We start from the raw sequence: 21,739 nt of genomic DNA, 5'->3' as shown, positions 1-21,739 counted from the left end.
GTTGTATTTATTGAATTAATTCACAATAAAAAAACAACTAACCAAGACCGATTTTTTGTTTTTTGTTAACAAAAGGGCAATAATAATTTAAGATAGAAATTGTGGTGGGTAAAGTCTGTCAGTTGATGTTGGGCCGTAACTCATGTACCAAGCCCAGCCACGATAAAGAAGAAAAGGCATGGGCGTAGGATATCCCGTCCCAATCATGATGGGCCGGGCCTGCTAAGGGGCGTCCGAGGAGGAACACCTCCTCAGACTCACCAAGTAAGCGTCCAATTTGCACCCCATACTTAGCGAAAGTTCACCTAATACGAAGAAACGATGCGTGACACTTAGGAAGGAGGAGGGGACAATCACAACTGCCGCATTAAATGCCAAGGAACTACTTTTCCAGCCGCATTAATGTGGAAGGGACAGGAACGCAGAATGACCTTGGCCAGTGCAACTCACAGAAAGGAGGGAGGATGACCTATGGGACAGGCACTCGAGTGGAGGATCGGATGACTGACAAGTGTAGGGACATGATCTCAGGAAGGGTGCTATATAAGGGAAGGAGATCCCCATGGAAAAGGGATCGCAAGCAGAAAGAAGAAAGGATAAAGAAGGAGAAAAGAGAGAGAAGTAGTAGGAACAGCCTCAGGGACCGTTACTCCAAAAGCTTGAAGGAATATCCCTACGTCCAACTGGTTGCATGGCTTGGTTGTAACTTCGTTTCTCCTGTCAAAGACCTAGTTCTATAACCTACTCTCTACAAATTCATTGTTGAGGGACTTTTGGGCCAGAATCTCCCACCTGTTGGGCCTGAGCCCCAAATTCGTCACCCTACAGAAATAAATTGAAAAAAAAAGTATGTTATGGAATGAAAAAGATAATTGTTTTTTGGTTTTAAAGATTGAGTCTATGGAGAATAAAAGAGTAGATAAATTATGAACTCTATTCTTGTCTTTGATGGGAGAAAATTTTAAAATCTTATAATCTTTTCATTTTCTCTCTCTAAAAGTGAACTGAATATGGTGTTAATGAGCTTATTTGGCCTGTATTTTCTGACTAGGAGTAGATGCAATGCAAAAATATAAAGTCATATTATCAAGGATGTATGAAATCTATATTTTTGTGAAATTGGCATTATTTTAAATATATTTTATTCTTCTTGTTTCTAAATTGACAGATGTTCTTGGGAGATTGTTCTCTCAGAAAAGGATGTTTCTTGTGCTTAAAATTGGCACTGGTAAGATATTTTTTTAATTTTTAATTTTCAGTGTTCAATCTAGTGAATGATTGCATTGGATTTACATTTCTTAGTACCAGTGGATTTTCTTCAATTTATACTCATATAATGATTCCATGCTTCAAAACATTGCAGCTTATCAATTCAGCCATAACATGCAGCACAGAAAGTCTCAGCCTTCTCTTGTATTGTAAATAATTTTAATAATATTGTGGTGTGCATTTAGTGTTTGTAATGATTAATGGAGTGATGTGTGTTTATGTTTATGATTTCAATTGTAATTCATGTATTATCTAATTTGCACAATGTTTTAGTAACTTGAGTCGTGTGTGTTATTAATTGTTTGTCTCTGCTTCTTGGTTATTGGAATTACTCCAATGAAATTCTTTGTTGTGCTTTATCATTTAATTAAAAAAAAAATTGAAGTTTGAAATTTTTTTCATGTGATGTAAAATAACTAATCGCATTAGAGTATTTGGTAAGCCAACAATGTGAAAATTTTAATTTTATGAAAGTGGAATACTACCTAGAAGTTTGCTTTATCCATCAATTGTTGGTTCCGAATGTCAACCTGTTTTGAAATTTTGGTATTTTAAACACCCAAAGTTGTCATATCTACTGAGTGGCCTTAATGCCCAAAGAGGACTGAAGATTGAAGATTGTTCTAAATCAAGATGACAATGCCAAGGAGATATTGGTGAGTATTGTGTATAAGTTGCTTGTAAATTTGGCCTCCATTGTTTATTGAGATTCACACAATTTTGACTATAATTGATGCCTCTTGTTTCTAAAGTTTTGTCAGGTTTTCGTGGAAGATTCTTATAAGAAAAAGGGATTCCTTTAGCTTAAAATTTCTTTTCCAGGTGAGATTTCAGAGTTTGAATGTAAAAAAATCCATGATGATGTGAAAGCAACAAAGAAAGACATTGAATTAGCCATTAAAGTAGCTTGGTGTCTAACCTGTGTGCACTTGATTGATTTGGTCTTTCTCGTAGGTCATTCGTGGCTCTCTCAAAACTTGCTGTTGATTTTGGTAGAGAATCTATGTTGTCATTGCAATGTTTTTTTAGCTCACAACATGCACTTGTGATATCTACTAGCTCACCTGTGATATCTACTGGCTCATGAAAACTTGCTATAGCTCTGAGGTTTGGAGGACTACCAAAGGTGAATATTTGACGAAGCAAAAATTTCCTGCTTGCCACATGTTTGGTGGTGAGCATATGCATAGCTTCTTCAAAAATTTCCAAACCCTTAACTATTAAATCCATAGTTATTTTAATCCTAAAAAAAACAAACTTCAATTTTTGTACTCGGTGAACACTAGAGAAGATATATGTAGTTTTGTGTGTGAAGGCTATATTTTTTTAATCTCATTTTACACTTAAAAACCTTGATTCTTCCTCGATATTAATTAGGCTAAATCCACTAAATGAGCACTATTGACTTCTAAATTTAGGTACCTTTTACTTTCATTTTCAAGGCTTTGGATACTTCCTATAGGTTTTTAATTTTTGGTACTTTCTGTAGATTATTAATATAATGTTCAAGTTTCCGGCCTTTAATATATGGTCCTTCGGCTAGGTTATCACTATCATGCTCAAGGTTTAGAAATTCCTTAGGAGCTGTGTAGTGTGGGATGCGGGGAAAAAATTAACATTATTTATGTCATTCTTATTGCTCGCATGATGTACTATGTTATTTGCTTTGCTTTACTTGCGTGGATAATGTTGATGATGTATAGCTTGCGTTTTCATTGTTGACACTTCATACGCTTATGAGTACTCAGCTGATAAGTGTTTCTTGATGAAAATTTGGAATTACAGCCTATTAGCATATATAAAGAGTTTTATATTTTACTAATGATTCTTTGTTTATTGGTTTGATCTCAATTTTAGGTTAGTTTGGAGTCATTACAACTTTGGTAAAAGGTTTCCTCTGCACTTTACAGGGTAGAATCTATGAACTTTATGGGCGAGAGGCATTTGGAAAAAAAACACTTAGCCCTTCACGTCATCAAGGAAGTTCAAATCAAAAGTTTTCAGGTACAACCTAATTTTGTCCTCTTTAAACTTTTTGATTAGAATGTTTAAGGTATAATTAGAATTTGTAAGGTTGAATTTATTCAACCATCTAATTGGCTTTATTCCGTGCCAAATTTGCTTGTAATTCAGCATTTAGTAACCCTGTATTTAGGTGGGATTGTTGTAAGGGTAGTGAGTGAGATAGTGTGAAGATTGCTCAAGAGTGTGCAAGAAAACAGAGAGTCGCGGCTGGGACTCGCGACTGGACTCGCGGCTTCAACCCGCCAGAATCTGCACACGTGCCAAGCATGCTGGAAGATGAACAGTCATGCTAGCTGGAGCACTACAGGACAAAACAGGACAACTGGCCATACGGTTAACTCGCGACTGGAACTCGCGACTTAGTCAAGCCGCGAGGTCAAGCCGCGAGCCACCCCTGTTTTGGAAAAACCTGACGTTTCGCATTCCACTCCTCTTCAGTATAAATACCCTTTTAACCCACGATTGAAAGAGAGCTTCCAGAGAGAATTTTGAGAGAGAAACCCTAAAGAAAAACCAGATTGTTTTACCCACAATCTCTACCTTAGAGTCTCATCAAAATCCCTCACTCTCTTCCTCTCCATTGTCAAATCCTTGAGAGGCCTTTATACCAAACCTGGTTCTCACCATTATCATCTCTGTGAGACAGACGTTTGGAGTTCTGGGAAGCAGTTAGGAAGGAGCCAATATTCATTGGTTGATGCTACGGTGTAGTAGCGGAATCCGGAAAGCTAGAAAAGAAAAAGGTTCGGCGCAACCTCGTTGGAGCAAGAAGCTTGGAGGGCTTAGGTGCATTGGGTAGATTAGGCTTGGAGGGTCTATTGCTGTCCTTGTATCCCAACTGTATTTTCTAGTGGATTGATTACCGCTTGGAGGGCGGCGGAGAGGTTTTTCGCCGAGGTCTTCGGTTTCCTCTTCGATAACATATCTGGTGTTATCGCTGTGTTTGCATCTTCCTTCCTCTCTATCTCTGTCTTTACATTATCTGCTGTGGTTTATTTTGTTGTGGCTTAGATAGTTGTTTAATCAATACCATGTTATAGCATATGTTAAGTTTCCGCACACTATTGTTTAACATATTGCGTGTGTTGATTAAATTGGTTTTTGGGGGTCTAAACGTTCAAAAGTGTTTTTGTACACGTTTTTGAACTTTCAATTGGTATCAGAGCGGGTACACATCTGTTTGGTTTTATTACCATTGTGTGATCCTTGACTCCCTTTCTTTTTGAGATGGATAGGTCTCAATCCCTTAATGCACCTCCATATTTTGATGGAAGTAACTATGCATTTTGGAAGATTCGTATGAGAGCCTTTTTATGCTCTATTGATGAATCCGTGTGGGATGCTGTTGAGATAGGTTGGACCAAACCTGAAGCAGCCAAATCCACATGGGATAAGGCAGCACTTACTGCATCTAATGCTAACAGTAAAGCACTAAATGCTATTTTCTGTGGTGTGTCTCCAGATGAATTTCACAGGATTTCTCACATTATTATTGCCAAAGATGCATGGGAGATTCTGGAAACAACTTATGAAGGCACGAAGAAGGTGAAAGATACCAAGTTACAAATGCTGACCACTCGGTTTGAGGAGCTCAAGATGAGTGAGGATGAGTCTTTCGACTCGTTCTATGGGAAGTTAAATGAAGTGGTTGTCAGCAAGTTTAACTTGGGGGAGAAGATGGAGGATTCTAAGATTGTAAGGAAGATCCTTCGATCATTGCCGGAAAGCTTCCGTGCCAAAGTGACAGCCATTGAAGAGAGCAAGGATCTTGACGACATCAAGGTGCAGGAGCTGGTTGGTTCTTTACAGACCTATGAAATGTTGCTGCCAAATCAACGGAAGGGTAAATCCATTGCTCTAAAGACCGTTAATGAGAAGGTGGAAGATCAAGGCTCGTCAGGAGAAGATATGGTTGACAAGGATGTAGCCTATCTTGTTAAAAATTTCAAGAAGTTTTTGAAATTCAAAAACAATGAAAAATTTGATGATAAGAGAAATTTCCAAAATTCTGGAAGGGAGAAGAGGGATTTCAAGAGGAAAGATGGAAAAGAATCCCAATCCACACAAGGTGTTACTTGTTTTGAATGCAACGGGCATGGACACTTCAAGAGGGAATGTCCTAACTATTTGAAATCAAAAGGCAAGGTGTACGCCACGACTTTGAGTGATTCAGATTCGTCCGACTCAGAATCTGAGGAGAGCTGTGATGGAGAAGGGAACTACTCAGCTTTCATGACTATTGCTCATGTTGAGTCTTCGGATGAATTGAATTTGCTTGTTCAAGACCTTGGAGAACATAGTGAGGATGACTCACTAGGAATTGTTGAAGAATCAGAAGCTGAAGAAGAAGAAAGCACAGCTACTCTTCAAGAAAATTACAATTCACTGTTGGAGAAATCTGGCGAATACACAAGGGTGGCCAAGGCTGCAGTGAGAAAGATGAAGAAGGCTGAGGAGGACTACAAAAGTCTCCTAATCCGGTATAGGGAGGCCAAATGCGAGATTGAAACCCTTAATGGTGAGCTGTCCGAAGCCTACACTAAAGTGAGATTCCTTGAGAATGAGGTTGTTCAAGCAAATGCAAAAATAGAGAGGGTCACCACCAAGAAGCTTGATGATGTTATATCATCTCAAAAGAGCTTCTCAGACAAATCCGGACTGGGATATACCGGAGGAAGTAGCTCAACTGGAAATGTCACTAAAGAAGTGAAGTTTGTGAAGTCCAAAGATCCAGTTGTAGCTGACTCTACTAGTGTGAACCTCGAGGTGGAGGAGAAGAAGAATGTGGTGGACCAACGGATGCTGAATCATCATAATCAGCATGTAGGCAGGTCTGAGTCTCGTGCCAAGTCACGTCCTCGACCACAAAGAGGTCCTAGAGGAATGTATGTGTGCCATTACTGTGGACTTCAAGGGCACACTCGACCTAATTGCCAAAAGCTGAGAGCAAAGAACAGTGCTACTCCTCAAAGGTCAGGAGGACCAAGAGTTGATAGGAGAACGTGGGCAGGGGATCAACCTAGAGAGCAAAACGGAGATCCCGGAATGATGAACGTGATGAAGATGATTGGTGCATTCACCAACTGCTTGGAAAGCTTCTCACGAAGGTTTGAAAGCCCTAACTCCCGTACCCAATCCTCTAAGGAAATCACCCCAAACGCAAGTGTCGTGTGGGTGAAAAGGGGTACTCATGCATAAGCATTACAACATGTCCATGCATTAATACTTCCTATGCTTTGTAACTATGTTTGTTTGGTATGCTTGTTGTCTTTGATTTTGGTTGTTTGTTTGTGAATATTTCTTAATTGTGTTTTATCATTCTTTTTGCTTCTTGAGTCAAAAATCCAAAAATCACATAAAGAATTTGAAAATCAAAACACTTGATTGACTTTGTTGAGTTTTTGTCTTAAAACTCGTTTTGCCTTGTACCTTTGTGCTAATGGCTTTGTGCATTGTCGAGCATTGCTTGTTTTCATGCACTCATATCACTTTGGGAAAAATCTTGAAATCTATGTGATTGTTGTAAATAGATCTTCAAACTTGTCATGAATGATTAGTGAATGGTTATGTTGATCTTGAAACATGCATAGACTTGTGTCTATATCTCTTCCCACTTTTTATTTTTTTGCTAAAAAGAGCTCACTAAATGTAAATCTCCAAATGAAAAGAGATATTGAGCTGCAAAAGCCTGTCGCACATTCTAGTATTTGACTAGGAAAAAGGGTAAGCGACTTTATATTAAAAGTGAAACTTCTTTCAAAAAGGCCAAAGGCCTATTCTTCAAAGAAAAATGTTATTTATCCCTCTCACAATGAGAGATGATTGCCTCAAAAGATCAAATGTTATGGCTGAAAGTGGAGTCAAATGAAAGACTCCTAGTTATGTTATCAAGTTGTGTGGGAAGTCATATATTCATATTTCTATAATTGAGATTGGTCACATGATCTAGTGCTAACTGTGTATGCCTTGGTTGAATTGATCATTGAAGCTTCACATTAGACAAAGGACTATTTCATTGTTGATATCCACACACAACACACAAGTTTATGTTTGATAAATGCCATATTCATTTGTGTGATTGTACTTGATAAAATGTGTTTTCACATACTCAATCTTTGTTAATTCAAGCACAAAAAGATTTTTGAGTGTTTTAGGTGTTTTTGGAAAGTGTTTTGCTGAAAAATCTGAAAATTTCAAAAATACAGTTTTTGCCCTGTTTTGGCAGCTCAGTCGCGGGTGTGTCAAGTCGCGAGCCTCAGTCGCATCTTCGCTGGTCAATTTTGGCGACTTGTTCGCGAGTGGAAGGTCCAGTCGCGAGATTCACTCAGAGATTTTCGCGGCTCAGCTCGCGACTCACTCGCGGGTAGACCTTCCAGTCGCGAAAAACACTTAGAAAAATTTTTCAAAATTTTCTTCTTGAGTGTTTTGGCGGCTTGAGCTGGCGACTGTGTGGCGACTTGAACCAGTCGCGAAAATCGCGTGTTTTGCAGAAACAGGAGCAGTTTTTAAACCTCTTTCAGTTTTCCCTCGAACTTTTGTAACTGTTCATCCTTTCTTAAAACTGCTGTTTTCTCCCAAAACTCTTCGTGAATCCATTTTTCAAAACCTTTTGGTGCTTCATCTCTTCTCCAAATCATCAAGAAAAGGTATGGGTTTTTGCTTTCTCAATCTCAGTTTCTTTTTTTTTCTCCTGCATATTTCTGTTACTGTTTGGACTGGTATTGTTTTCTTTATTCTTTTCTCTATGTGTAATGGGTATGGAGTATCCTGTTTTTGATATTGTTCTCACCTGTTTTCATGCTGAGCAGTCAATGTGTTTTTCATTGTTCTGAAATTTTGCTGATTATTGAATCTGAGAATCTTTTCTGAAATGGGTTTGGTGTCCATGTGACTTACTCATTACTCTTACTTGAATATTGATGTGTGAATGATTGGTTTCTTCATGATTGCAATATTTTCCCCATGTTCATGTCTCTGATGGAGTGATTCATGTTATTTGTTCTAAATGTTCATATGCTGTTTCTTATTGCATATCCTGGTCATGTTAACGTGTCTCAGTGTCAGTTGTGATGCCTTTCTTTATCTTGGTGCACTTTCACCAAGTTTGATACACGTATTAGTTTGTGCGTCTTTTGTTGGAAGGCTTGTTTGGGTCTGCACTATATTCAGTTTTTTTTTTTTATATTGACATATTGTTTATACTGACTCTTGTTGACAATCTTTTGTGGGGTATTGTTGCTTGGTTCTTTTCTGTTGGCCTGTTTTCTTGCAGATGTCTCGTCGATCTTCCAGGGGTAAAGACATTGTTTCTGACGAACCAGCAACCCCAGTTGCTAAAAGGACTCGTCTTTCATCTCAAGCATCTCAAGATCCCAATGAGGATAGATTCAGAGTTCCCCTGAACTCACACGCCTACTCAAATGTGTTTGACAAGTCAACAACTATAGTGGAGCGGGTCGTCGAGTTCAACACCTTAGGGACTACTTCATCCCTCGAATCTTTGAGAAACGAGACTGGGCAAACTTGTTCGGAAACTTTGATGATCCAATGGATGAGCTGGTCAAGGAATGCTTCTCCAATGCATCTGATCTTGGACCTATCCTCATTTTCTGGGTCAGAGGAACAGAGTTTAGTGTTACCCCAGACTTCATCGCAGATCTTCTCGGCATCACCAGACCTCAGAATGTGAACTTAACTCCCTATGATGAACGAAATCCAGAGGTTGGGGAAATTCTACAAATCCTAGGACACGATCATGAGGTGTCTAGTGCAGGAACTTCCATCAGCACCGCAAAGTTTGCACCTGAGTTGACCACACTGAAGTTGATCATGTTCACCAACCTCTACCCACTGTCCAACACTACATTCATCAATCTTGGGAGAGCTATATTTCTGTGTGATCTCATTACCGGAGCCCCCATTGATATATGTGCTCACATCTACTACAACCTGAGGAAGACCGCTTGTCGATCTACAGCTCGAGGAATCATTCCATTTTGCAGTCTCGTCATGAAGCTCATCCTTAATGCAGGCATTACTCCTCCTGCAGATGGTAAAATGTTGACTCGTCAACGTCCCATTTCTTTGTTCACTCTTCAAGCAAGCAGAAGTCACTCCTCCAAATCACCAAGACATGCTCACATCTCTCCGGGTCCTTCATTTGCCCCTGACTCAGAGACACCTGCACATACCACCTCTACATCTCGTGATGTTCCTGAAGCTTCACAGGCTGGTATTCCGCAAGCACAAACTGCTTCTCATACTGACAGAGTTGGCAGTGTTCTTGAGCATATTCAGAAACGAGTTGATGAGCTTGTGGCACTTCTCTATTCCACAAACAACCATGTCCAAATGCGCCTCGAGACTATGGAGACTCAGCTAGATGAGATTCAACGGAAGTTGGAAGAGAGTCTTTAGCTATTCGTGACAAAAAGGGGGAGAGCATTCAGTAAGGGGGAGAAAAAGTTCAAAGGGAAGTGTGCATAGTGATAGGGGGAGTACACACACACACATATTTTTGCTTTCGTCTCATCTTCTAAACTAATGGTTATTTTGGTTTTGATACACTGTGTTTTGGTGTATAACTGTTTCTAACTTTCTTCATATATTCTTGGATAAAACTTTTATATATGTTTGATGATGTTATTCAGGTATTTGTTAGTTTGTACCCATATGCTTTTGTAAGCTTTGAGGGTTTATGTTTTATGCATAGTTTGTAGGCCTTGTGGTATGTACCATGCTTAAGTGCAGCCTTTATGCTATGTGAAATCAGTATTTTAAATCTAAATGTTCAGCATTGTGGTTTATGTACTGTCACTCTTGTGCCCTTGTAGGATTGTTCCTAGATGCATATGCCTTGTGTGCTATGCATTGGTTGAGTGTTGTACATACGAGTGTCTTGCCTTGTGCATGTTAACTTGTATGTCCTTGTGTTCATTCCAAGTGTGAATGAGCACTGTGATCACTACCTTGTGGTGTTCACTTGGTTGATCAAGCCATGGTTTGTTCATTAACTCCATCTTATGCTTGATCTCTTTTTGCCTGTTTCATATGCATTAATAATTTTCTGCTTACAATGATCATGGTGTATTGTTGTGTTTCAGGAGTTTATGTTCATATGATTCAAGTGCTTCACAGCTTCTAGAATTAGGTGTGAGTGAGTTTTGATCAACTGTTCCCAACTCACATGTTAAGTCTAGAGTCTGTTTTAGGGTTTTGTCACGGAATAGCCAAAGGGGGAGATTGTAAGGTTGAATTTATTCAACCATCTAATTGGCTTTATTCCGTGCCAAATTTGCTTGTAATTCAGCATTTAGTAACCCTGTATTTAGGTGGGATTGTTGTAAGGGTAGTGAGTGAGATAGTGTGAAGATTGCTCAAGAGTGTGCAAGAAAACAGAGAGTCGCGGCTGGGACTCGCGACTGGACTCGCAGCTTCAACCCGCCAGAATCTGCACACGTGCCAAGCATGCTGGAAGATGAACAGTCATGCTAGCTGGAGCACTACAGGACAAAACAGGACAACTGGCCATACGGTTAACTCGCGACTGGAACTCGCGACTTAGTCAAGCCGCGAGGTCAAGCCGCGAGCCACCCCTGTTTTGGAAAAACCTGACGTTTCGCATTCCACTCCTCTTCAGTATAAATACCCTTTTAACCCACGATTGAAAGAGAGCTTCCAGAGAGAATTTTGAGAGAGAAACCCTAAAGAAAAACCAGATTGTTTTACCCACAATCTCTACCTTAGAGTCTCATCAAAACCCCTCACTCTCTTCCTCTCCATTGTCAAATCCTTGAGAGGCCTTTATACCAAACCTGGTTCTCACCATTATCATCTCTGTGAGACAGACGTTTGGAGTTCTGGGAAGCAGTTAGGAAGGAGCCAATATTCATTGGTTGATGCTACGGTGTAGTAGCGGAATCCGGAAAGCTAGAAAAGAAAAAGGTTCGGCGCAACCTCGTTGGAGCAAGAAGCTTGGAGGGCTTAGGTGCATTGGGTAGATTAGGCTTGGAGGGTCTATTGCTGTCCTTGTATCCCAACTGTATTTTCTAGTGGATTGATTACCGCTTGGAGGGCGGCGGAGAGGTTTTTCGCCGAGGTCTTCGGTTTCCTCTTCGATAACATATCTGGTGTTATCGCTGTGTTTGCATCTTCCTTCCTCTCTATCTCTGTCTTTACATTATCTGCTGTGGTTTATTTTGTTGTGGCTTAGATAGTTGTTTAATCAATACCATGTTATAGCATATGTTAAGTTTCCGCACACTATTGTTTAACATATTGCGTGTGTTGATTAAATTGGTTTTTGGGGGTCTAAACGTTCAAAAGTGTTTTTGTACACGTTTTTGAACTTTCAGAATTAATTTGGTTTACTTAGGTAAATAGGGAACTTCTTTCTAACCCATTATTGTGCAATCTTATAAGTCAATTTACATAGGTCCCAAAATCCCTGATTGTTCTAATATATAGTTTTCACAATAAGCAAAACTAATTATAGATCCTTCTGCAAAACTTTCATGCCTATTTTAGCTATTATCATTTTTTCAAAGGTTGTTGAACCTTAAGCACATCTCTCTCTCATGTCTCTCTTCCCATATGAAAGTTCCATGACCAATGGATTTGTCACATTTAGTTCTTCACAATTTATAACTTTTATATGTATTCTTCATTTATGGTGGCACTTTTAAATGAAAAAAGAAAAAGATGATGGTCCTGTTTTTTATCTGAAGAAAGTTTAAGAACTGATATAATAATGTTGTAAGTCATTACATCTTATATACTATGATATGTAAAGACTCGACCAACAGTTCCCCATGAAAAGAAGGAAGTATTAGAAGATATTGAAAACATTTACCTGAAGAATTAGTAGTTAAATTTACATTTTATTATGCTTAAATTGGTAGTTTGAGCAATGGCATTTCATAGAGATATCCCATTGGTTTTGGAAGCTGTCAGTTGATTAGCCTATTAAAAATTATCTTATCAGCTATGTTCAGCGTAGCTTTTGTTAAGGCTAATATTTTGGCAAGACCACTCTTTTTGTAAACTTTTTATTGCAAATTTCTAACTTTTCTAGTTGTTCATAAGATATATTTACAATGGAATTGTTGTTAATCCATTGTTTGATATCCCAATATCTTATTTTTAATTTATAATCTCATAGATGAAGCCCATTTTGCAATTAATCCTGACACACTAGATATGACTATCTCTAGATCTTTTGCTCAAGAATGCAGGACCAAGCCATATCTCATCGTTTGATGCTGCTTTGTCAATTGTGATGGATAGGAGCTCCTACTATCTTTTAGTTCTTGCAGTGTGGTTTTTCCAAATGCTCACTTTTTCTTCATAAATGTTATCTATTCGTTTAACAACTATTAAGCTACAATTATTAATACTTTGTACTTAGCAACATGTAATAGTGAATATTAAAACTGCTTGCATCACCATAACAGTGATAGCAATTTAGAATTAGGCATCTTATGAATATAAATAGCAGCATGGATATTTTCTGGTGTTTTCTGTCAGTAATGGAGAATCTTGCTACCAGTTCACTCCATAGATGGTAATGATAGTTAAATCCTACAAGATCCATTCGTTCTTTTTTCTCTGACAAATAGTCAGAACTTCATCTGGGTTTGAATCCTACTGAGAGGTCCACTAGAATTTGAAAAAATGAGTACTAATGAACCTTGTGTGTATACTATTCGCTCAAATTTATAAGACCACACTTAGTGATTGGCATGTTCGGATTTTCCATTTTCTTTTGCTTTTTTTTTTAAAAAAAAAAAAAAAATTCATTTTTTCTCTTTTTTGGGTGTACATTAGATTTGATATGGCAATTGTTGCCTTGGAGTGCTTATGGTTTTGAGTCCAGAATATCCTGCACTTTAAATGTTTGTGGTGTGTGTTGTTCAAATTTCTTTAACACATTGACTAGAATTGCAACTATAGAGTTGTCAGTATCATCATCATTTTCTGTCATTTAAAGAAAATATACCCGACAACTATAGGTGGCCAAATCTCTGTATGTTAACCTATATTGATTGGGTTTGTAGTTTGTTTCATCATTGGAGCCTATATTATTACAACTTACTCAATGTAAACAAGAAAAGAGTGTTAGAGTTATTTGCACTCTGTTATTATCTTTCTCAATATTCTTATGCTTTAATACCATCCTGTATGTTTGGATTTTTTAGGTAGCTGCCCTTCTCCTCTAATGTGAACTTGCATCATTTGATAGGTGGCACCTTCCAAGATGTACAATCATGTATAATAACACAAGAACTTACAAGAATTCATTCCTCATTCTACCAATCTCATTCATAAATTTTCTTCACCAGGTTGAAGACAATATATCTAGTCATTTTTAACCTCCTTGTTTATGTGTTATAAGCTGTACCTTATCAGTTGTAGCATGGAAGAAATCCATTTACCTGCCCATATTACCTTTTATTTCCAGGTCCAATCAAGTCCAAAATCATGGCAACGTTTTGGACATATGGATGAGGTCACCTGTGGTGGGAATGCAATGTAATTCTATGCAGTTTTATGACTGAGTATGACAAGAACATGACTGCTCCAGATTGAGGATAAGGTCAACCTTCTATCACTTTTGATAATAAGGGGCATTAATAAGCTTGCAAGGTTCTTAGAGAAATATTATTTTTAAAAAAGTCATGCTACTAGTCACTTTAGGAGTAACCATTTTGAATAAATATTCACCCCACTTCTTCCTCACCTTTTCATGGAGATGATTTCTCTGTGCAGTTGTGTTCTATTAATTGTACTCTTATTGTGTGTGTAAGAACATTAGAGAAAACTTCACAGCTGAGTATCTACCAACTTGAAATAATGAACCAAATTTTTGGTTGCTACCCTCTTCCTATAGATTTTTTTTGTGAAAGTCACAGTTTCAATCATAAAGGGCCACATTTCTATTGAATTAGTGGTAACCTTGAAATATATTGTCTCATTTATGTCTATATAGGCTTTATATTTTATCATATAATGAGAAGGGCATCCACTTTTCTTGGTGAATTTGTGCATATGGGGTTTCAAGTGCATGGTGTCACTTTGTGATTGATGGTGTCAATGTCTGAATTTTCTTCAGTCTTCTTAACAGCATGAAGACAGATCATAAACTGAGTGGAAAGATTAAGACAAAAGGTAATTAAGAAAAAAAGAAGATGCATGTAGCAATTGAAGCATAAATATAAATGAGACATTCCACAGTGACCAGCCCAAGCAATCTGACAGTGCCAAGATAGCCAAGTATTTGGGTAAGATGATTGGGCTCTTAATAAATCTTCCTAGATGCATTTTCTTGAAAATTATGTCAAAATACTGAGAAGGCTATTGCTTTTGTTGACAATTATTTGATCTTTGCATAAAATTTGGTTGTGGAAGCTCTTGAATACATTATAGATGGATAAATAAATTTTATCATGGACAAGAAAATGGACTGAAATCTTTTGTGTACAATATTATTTATGGATTTTCATATTTTCAGTAATTTTGTTCCATTTTATTCAGGTAAATGATTTATTTATCAACTAAACATATAACGAGGCATTCCATGGTCAGAAGCTCATGTAAACTGGCAGTGCCAAGGGCACCAAGTATTCTGGTAAGGTGATTGTGCACTAGATAAATGATTTGTTTTCACTATCATCTTAATTTACATGTTTCCTCTTTGGTCAATGAGGTAATATTGTATTGTTTTAATTTTTTCCCTTCGAATAATTTCTTACTTTTCAGGTAACTAGTTTTGGGGTATGCATGCAAATGAGTTGAAAAGTAATCTGGCATCTTTTAGTAAAAAGGTTGAATGGGGGATGCAATTTGGCAGAGGCTTTTGCTCTTAAGTCTGAAGAATTGGCTTGTGAACATGGAGTCATCATGAAGGATGAAAGCAACTACTTCATAGATGGGGAAGTTTCTAGTCACAAGCTTGAAGCTGGACAGTTTATGTTCGAAAATGATGGAATCCTTGATAAGATAGCATGATCTTAAGAAGACAGTCATTTGGAAGAAAAAGAGTATCAATGTCATATTCTTGAATAGATGAATTATACTCATATATGGTTGGTGTCAAATTACCTGGCCACTTTTGAGCACATGAAGTGACTTGAAGGATCTTTGCACTTGAGATTACAAGAATCTAGCTCTACAAATACTAGTGTTGCTCCTGATGTGAATTAAGCATTTGCAGATCTTAACAATTTAAGTTGTTTCAAGTGAAAATGCCTTTTGATGATCTAAGAAGAATTGGGTCTCTCTGGTCTGTATTGGGACTAAACTGTTAGGAAAGTTAAATCTCCTATCATTCTTGTCTGGTTTATCTTGTAAAAGAATTTTTAAGAATTATAATTCTTTGTTTTAATATTATAGTAATCTTAATGATCAAAGAAAGCATCATTTATGAGTCTTCAGGATCAGTTATATCTATCACTATGTTCAGGTTTGCTTTGTTTACTGTCCTAAATCTGCAAAATAGTTTTTTGACCGATGCTTGTTAGATTGGCTATTAGTGTTTTATGTAGTATGTGGAACCAAGCGTCCAACAATGTTTGGCTATGGCTTTATGTTGGGGAAGGGCTTAGGTTTTTCAATTTCCTCATGCCTTAGTATCATAAGAGATATATTTATTATTGTGTGTTTTTCTCTACTTGTATGGAGTTACCCAAATGAGACTTTTTGTGTGTTTTATATGTTTATTGAAAAAATTTTATTCATATTTGTGGAAATTTGATCTTTTTAGCCATATGGTATAAATTACCTAATGACTTTGAAAATTCTGGTAAATCCAACTCTGTGAAAAGCTTAATGGTGATAGAAGTGGTAGATTATCAAGCAAGAGATGTTTGCTTTACCCTTCAATTGCTACTTCCCAATATTAATTCATTTTGTAAGTTTTGAGTTTCATACATCCAACGTTGTCATCTCTATTGGAGGGGATTGCATAGTCTCACAGTCCCAAGAGGATTGAAGATTGAAATTGTCATAGCTTGTATTAAAAATTCTTGGAAGATACTATTAAGGACATGGCTAGTATAACCTCTTACCATAGTGATTAATATTCACATAGGCATAGAGGATGTTTAGGTATGTGCAAATTCTTTCCCCTCTTCTAGTTCTGCTCATTTTTTAGGAGGATAAATTCTTAATAAGTCACAAGCTAATCATAATCAACTAAGACATCTAAAAACTACAAAAAAGTATGTCCTTGTTTAAACTGAAAATTTCCCGGGGTGGCCTATCTCCTTCAAGTTTTGGGTTTATGAAACTTTTATTAGGGATCTTTTATAATCAAGTCTTTGGCTTGCAATGTTGAGGGTGACTAGATCTAGTATAACCAAATACTTTATTAAGGTTGTGCCGGATTAGGGGTGGTGGTCAGAGACTTAGTAGGCTTGGTGATTGGTGCGCTCAGCCAGAAGATCAGGTTCCTTGGCTTGGTGGTGATGGTGGAGGCCCTAGCTGCTCGCAGGGCAATCTTGTTTGCCAAGGAAATCAGCGTTTTTCGGGTTGTGTTGGAGGGCGACTCTCTGCAAGTAATCAAGGCTGTTAATTCCTCAAAGCGGTCTAAGACTCCATACGGGCATATTATAGATGAAACTAGATTACTGTCATCTTCTTTATCTTGCTATAACTTTGTTCATGTCCAACGCGAGGGTAATAAGTTAGCTCATGCCCTTGCACGTCGAGCAGTTGTATCTGCAGATACTGATGTGTGGATGGAAGACCTTCCACGTGATTTGGATGATGATTTATTGTTTGATTTTGCTTAATGAAATTCCCTTATTGGTTTCTCCAAAAAAAAAAAAAACACTATCTAGTAATAAAAATAAATTTTCATTCTTCCATTAGCCTCTAAGTAATAATAACAAGAAGCATATTCCAAATAAATCTTAGACTAATTGTTTAATATATAATTGCAATTTACACAATTGAGCATCATATTCCAACTAAGTCTTAAAATTCAAAACAAAATCAAACTAACAAATTAAAAATATAATTTTCAAATTTTCAATAGTTTAGGTTAAAACTGTTTACTTTTTTGATAATTTCACTAAGTCAAATTCATCCCAACCTAAGCTTAGAATAAAAATAAAAATAAAATTGGACCTAACCCAACCTATTAATTTATCAATCGATTCAAGACATCAGGTCAGATTTGTTAGAATAGTGGTTTGAAATATACTTTTGCTATGCTGATAATGAATTTATGACTAACAGAAAGAAAATATATAACAAATAGATCAAACCATCTTCTAAAAAAAAAAAAAAAAAAAAAAAAATCAAACCAATAATGGCCCATTCATCTTGGGCTTGAGCCAATGAAAACTACCAAGGTCCAAAGAAGAGCATGAAGAAAAGCCGAGAACATCACAACAATGACAGCAACGACAGAACTCTACAGAAGTACAGAACACGGAAAGTGGAATTATCAGAAATGGGTTTCTTTACACCTTTACTTATGAACCATCTTCGTCTCAATGCCTTCAAAAGACCTCGCCTTTCCACTCTACTCTGCTCTGCTCTCTCCACCAGCTCTTTCTCTCTCTCTCTCCTATTTTATTTCACAGTTTGTTGGGGTAAACTTTCTGGGACATTGTGATTTTCTTGGTTTCTGTAGCTGCAGAAGTTTTGGGGTTTGTTTGATTTCAATTCCTTTGTGTTATACCCAATTTAGGAATATCTGGAAATTGCAAATTGTGAGAAACTTATTAATTTTATGGAAGGCGATGACTACCTAACCAGGCTTCGAACACTCGTATTTTTCAACTGCCACAATTATTGACTTTGCCCCAAGGGCTTAAAGGATCTGCCAACACTTGGCGGTATTGCCGGAGTGGCTTCCCAATCTAAGTTCTCTTCGCAAACTTAAGATTTGGGATTGCCCAAAATTATCGTCTTTGCTAGAAGGTTTTCATTTTCTCTCTCTCTAAAAGTGAACTGAACATGGTGTTAAAGAATTTACTTGGTCTGTATTTTTTTACTTAGAGTGGATGCGATGGTAAAATATGAATTTAAAAAAATTAAAACAAATTAATCCACACATTGCTTGCAATTTAAAGTCATATTATCAAGAAGTATGAAATCTATATTTTTGTGAAATTGGCATTATTTTGAATATATTTGATGTTTCTTGTTTCTAAATAGACAGATGTTCTTGGGAGGTTGTTATCTCAAAAAGGGATGTTCCTTGTGCTTAAAATTGCAACTGGTGAAAGACTACCAAGAGGTTTGCTTTAGCCATTAATTGCTGGTTCCGAATGTCAGTTTATTATGAAATTTTGGTATTTTATACTTTCAAAATTGTTATATCTACTGAGGGGGATGCATTGCCTTAAATGCCCTAAGAGGGTTGAAGACCGAAGATTGTTCTAAATTAAGATGAAAATTCTGAGGAGATATTGGTGAGTATTGTATATAGTTCACCACCTATATCATAGTACCATGTAAATTTTTCCCCATTGTTTGTTGAGATTCACACAATTTTGAACATAATTGACACCTCTTGTTTTGAAGTTTTGTTAGGCTTTCATGGAAGATTGTTCTAAGGAAAAGGGATTCCTTTAGCTAAACATCTTTTCCTGGTGAGATGTCAGAGTTTTAATGTGACGAAATCCAAGATGATGTCAAAGCAACAAAGAGAGACATTGAATTAGCCATTAAATTAGCTTAGTGTCTCCTTGTGTGCCCTTTTTTGAATCAGTCTTTCTTATAGGTCACACGCGTTTTCATTGCAATGGTTTATAGCTCACGACATGCACCTATGATATCTACTGGCTCATGAAAACTTGCTATAGCTCTAAGATTTGAAGGATTACCAAAGGTGAATATTTGACAAAGCAAAATTTTACTGCTTGCCACATGTTTGGCAGTGAGCATATGCATAGCTACTTCAAAATTTTTCAAACCCTTAATTATTAACTCCATAGTTATTGTAATAAAAAATAACAAACTTCAATTATTTGTACTCAGTGACGCCAGAGAAGATGTATATAGTTTTGGGTGTGAAGGCTATATGTTCTTAAATCTCATTTTACACTTAAAAACCTTGATTCCTCCTGGATATTAATTAGGCTAAGTCTGCCAAGTGAACCATTTTGACTTTTAGATTTAGTTACTTTTTACTATCATTTAGACCAAGCCATATCACATTGTTTGATGATGCTTTGTCATGGATCGAGCTCCTGCTATCTTTTTGTTCTTGCTGTATGGTTTTTCCATATACTCACTTTTTCTTTATCAATGTTTTCTATTGATTTTACAACTATTAAACTACTATTATGAGTACTGTGTACATAGTAACATATAATTGTGAATATTAAAACCACTAGCATTACCATAACAGTGATACTATAGGCACAAATTTGTAAGGTGTAAACAAAAAAGTTTTCAGTTTTAACTAAATAAGTTTTTCTTAAAAAGACTATTAATTAAATAAGTCAAACAAATTTGGTGAGTTGGACACAAACACAATATATTTATTAATGGGTTAATTGTGTTAATTTAAATATGACTCATTAACCCATATCCTACTATAACTGTGGATTAATGGGTTGCATCGAAGTTTGCAGCTATTTATCAAGAAATTCGTGTTTAATAAATGCCCTTCACTCCAACCTTTTTGTTTTTTTAGTGGAAACCGGGTAATAAATGGATTGGTGAAAATTTTAATAACAAATGCCAACACTTCCCGCGTTCTCAAAAAGGGGCAAACCGGCAAACCACAATTTGATTAAATTTTTTTTATATGCTTTTTTTTATGAATATTTTTATATGCTTTTTTTTTTTTTTTTTTGATGAGAAATATGGAAGAGATTTCATTCCAATAAAGAAAGGAGTACACAGAGGCAGGAAACCTGCTAATACAATAATTCATCATTAAGAATGTCCTGAATACAAGGGGGAGGGGATCCTCTCCAAATTTTTGTTTGACTAGTGCGTTTAGCTTCTAAAGCTAAATAGTGGGCAGCTCTGTTGCCTTCACGCTTCAAGTGATGAAAGGAGCAAAAACTAAAGGAGCTGGTTGCTACCCGAATATCCTCAAGGATATGACCAAAGTCACTGCCAGAAGTTTCAGAGATTAAATCATGAATAATGGCTAAAGCGTCAGACTCAAAAAGAGCTTGTTGGACTTGCATTTCAGCAGCAAAGAGGACACCATGAAGTAAAGCATAAGCTTCTGTGACTTCAGCAGGAAAACAGGAAGAAAGAACCAGGCTGAGAGCACCAATGGGGAAGCCCGAGGAGTCCCGAATGACAGCTCCAATGCAAGAAAATTTTATTAGTCTTTGTGAACAGTTTTTTTTTTTGGCTGAATAGTCTTTGTGAACAGCTTTGGTTCACCTTCTTCGAGTTCAATAATTTGAGAGAGAGAAAGAGAAAAGAAGTGGCGGACATAGCAGAATGCAGATATAGGCTTGGCGTATTTTGGCTTTGGTGACTGTCATGGACAGTGATGGACTCACGGGTGTTTCATCATTCATGTAAGAGATTTTCAAGAAACCTCCTCCACGCTTCTTCTTTTTTTTTTTTTTTTCCTGACACAGTGAGACAAGAAACCTTCACTTTACTGTAAGGAAAAGTAAATTATAATACTGTGCGTCGGTGAAATTATTGTGATTTTCTTTTTTATACAAAAGTATTTTATTTAGGTATTATATAGTAAAATAGATGATATACGTATACCTAACATATGTAACTCATAAAAAATAAACAAGATCGTTGATGGGCATGGTTTCTAAGTAGTTGGTGATTTTAAGTGGTTACTCCAATTCCATTACTCTTCCATCAAAACAACAGCATGGAGATCATCTACTTTTATACTAGTCTGTCATTGATAGATGGTGATGACAGTGAATTTGACAAAATGATAAACTCGAGAAATAGGCGACGGTTGACGTATTTGTTGAAATCTCATAAAATCGTAACAAATTTTTTTGAAAACGTATTCCATATTCAGGAGAAATAAAACAAATTCATCAAATTATACCATGATCAAAAGTGTCTTTCGGATAAATATTGAAAAAATAAAGTTTATTTGTGATATATGTACTATTTGAATTTAGGTAAAAAAAATGAGGAGAAAAGCAAATTTTGATAATAATGTTACCAAAATTTTAAAATATTTTTTGAGATCGTCACATCATTTCTCTCTCATTTATCATTATTTTTCTTAAAATTTTGGCAATTTTATTGCTGAAATTTGCTTATGTCCTTATTTTTTCAAATAAATTTAAAGAGTGCTTATATCACAAATAAATTTTATTTTTTACAATATTCATCAAAATGACTCTGATCATAATTCAAGAAAGTAGTAAACTTTCCACACGTAAAGATTGAACTTTGAATGACGATCACAATTCACAAGTCGCCGACAAAAAGAAAATGCATTTGAGAGAGAGAGAGAGAGAGACAAAGGCATGTCAAT

General features: G+C 36.6%; 1 protein-coding gene across 15 annotated transcripts in view; it reads left to right on the top strand.

The window, feature by feature from the left end:
• The window catches only part of LOC126693653 (putative disease resistance protein RGA4), a 130,504-nt gene extending 109,542 nt beyond the window's left edge, over positions 1–20,962 (top strand). For 6 of the 15 annotated variants that reach the window (XM_050389748.1, XM_050389747.1, XM_050389746.1 and 3 more), the window contains one exon: positions 13,754–13,844. The gene's annotated coding sequence lies outside the window, so the exon portion shown is untranslated. Of the gene's footprint in view, positions 1–1,168; positions 1,229–1,363; positions 1,926–2,021; positions 2,092–2,223; positions 2,444–3,126; positions 3,274–12,506; positions 12,613–13,414; positions 13,845–18,541; positions 18,717–18,828; positions 19,519–20,631 lie in introns of those variants that run through there. The other 9 variants (XM_050389707.1, XM_050389706.1, XM_050389708.1 and 6 more) reach the window with 6 other exon arrangements.
• The last annotated feature ends 777 nt before the right edge of the window (positions 20,963–21,739 follow it).

This window comes from Quercus robur, chromosome 7 (assembly GCF_932294415.1).
Source record: "Quercus robur chromosome 7, dhQueRobu3.1, whole genome shotgun sequence".
Taxonomy (NCBI): Eukaryota; Viridiplantae; Streptophyta; class Magnoliopsida; order Fagales; family Fagaceae; genus Quercus; species Quercus robur.
The sequence above is the reverse complement of the archived record's forward strand: the minus strand, read 5'-3'. Positions and strand labels throughout refer to the sequence as shown.